The sequence below is a fragment of the Diuraphis noxia genome, unplaced genomic scaffold (genome assembly GCF_037042655.1).
Source record: "Diuraphis noxia isolate RWA-SAM2 unplaced genomic scaffold, SU_Dnox_SAM2 contig0005, whole genome shotgun sequence".
NCBI lineage: Eukaryota > Metazoa > Arthropoda > Insecta > Hemiptera > Aphididae > Diuraphis > Diuraphis noxia.
This window is the reverse complement of record NW_028301715.1, coordinates 6,209,011-6,210,605: the sequence shown is the minus strand read 5'-3', so window position 1 is coordinate 6,210,605 and position 1,595 is coordinate 6,209,011. Positions and strand designations below refer to the sequence as shown.

Genomic DNA, 1,595 nt, shown 5'->3' with positions numbered 1-1,595 from the left:
TCCTCCAGGAGACAGGACTGGACAAACTTATTTAACCTCTAAAAAACACAACCTTATTATAATTATTATACTCATATAATTTAGACATTTATTGTTATTAAGGGGGCTGGAGAACCCATTTTTTTTCATACATTTAGCTCAATAAGCGAAAGTAAATTAAACATATTTCCAGTAGCTCAATTTGAATTTTGAAAACTAATTTTGGTTTGTCTTCCTCTTTTCTAAGTTTGCTCGGAAGTGGAATCTTTAATATAAACTTACTATGCATCATATTATATTAACTAAAAATAAAGTCGTAAATCTACTTCCGAGCAAACCTAGAAAATAGATTATTATCGTAAATCTGAGAATTCAAATTTTGTTGCGAAAATGCGATAATGGATTACACACACTAATGCTTGTTTACTTCTCACACATTGACACAGCCAAAATGTTCATGTAATATGAAAAGCCTAAATACTACTCCTTAAAACATGGTATGCTTCAGCCATTGAACTATATGATAACTGGAATGCTCACCCGCCATAAGACCAATGTAAACATAACCGAGATAGCCTGTTAGAAAAAGACAGCAGATAAGAATGGTGTTGCTATCTCTTTTTATCACACTATCAATACGACACTGTTTACCAATAAATAATAATAATATCGTTCGTTTAACGTTTTGTTCTTTGTTTTAAGCTTTTGTGCATGTTCAATACATTTAAATTTGAATTGAGCTTGATTTATTTTATAATTAATAATTATTTTTATTGTATGCTTTTATTTCAACATTACTGCTTATTTATACTCTTATTTTTTTTTAAACTTATTTATCATAATCTAATATTGTAAATTTTTGGTGTATGGTTTTATTTTTATTATGCTTTAATGGTTGTATGAATGCTTTTAAATGTAATAAATCAATTATAATATTTTGCTATGGTTCCTTATACAATTGAATATTTTGCTAGTTTATTTTATGTAAAATATTTTTATTAATATATAGTTTTATTGTCATTACAGGAAAAATATCTAGCTGAAGTCAACTCAACATAAGTTACCAAGTTAATAACTTACACATTATATAACTTCAAGGTTATGACTATAGTTAAAGTATCTACAATTTCTTATAGTATCTTTAAATAATTATTTATTTTAGGGAATTTTGGCCAAGATGTATAACAAACATCTATTGAAGATTCTAGTTTACCTACTGGATCTTTCCAGTAGTAATCGTAGCTAGATTATACATATACAATTTTAAATTAAGTTAGGAAATAGTAAGAACAATAATTGAGGTAAGTTGTAGGTACAGCTTCAGATAAGTAGTGTAAGTAACTTTTCTTTCAATTATGTATAATATTATAAATACTATGTTTTTATTTTAATAAAAATCAGATTTTCGTCATTTTATATGCTTATAGTTATGAATTAAAACCGTCTAACTTTAGATTTAAAACTTAATATTTTATTCCCAACATTTAACATACAATTCCCTAAAACTTCCTTTACATTTGTATGACAAATGGACACTAAGTCCACAAGAAAAGCATGCTTCTTTCAATACTTGTTATAGGTATTATAAATTATAAATTATAATTATTTATATTCTA

At 25.9% G+C, this 1,595-nt stretch overlaps 1 long non-coding RNA gene across 1 annotated transcript; it reads left to right on the top strand.

The window, feature by feature from the left end:
* The first annotated feature begins 771 nt into the window (after positions 1-771).
* On the top strand, positions 772-1,395 carry LOC149054811 (uncharacterized). The gene is made up of 2 exons (XR_016192074.1): positions 772-894; positions 1,006-1,395. It is a non-coding gene; the product is annotated as an uncharacterized LOC149054811 (long non-coding RNA).
* The last annotated feature ends 200 nt before the right edge of the window (positions 1,396-1,595 follow it).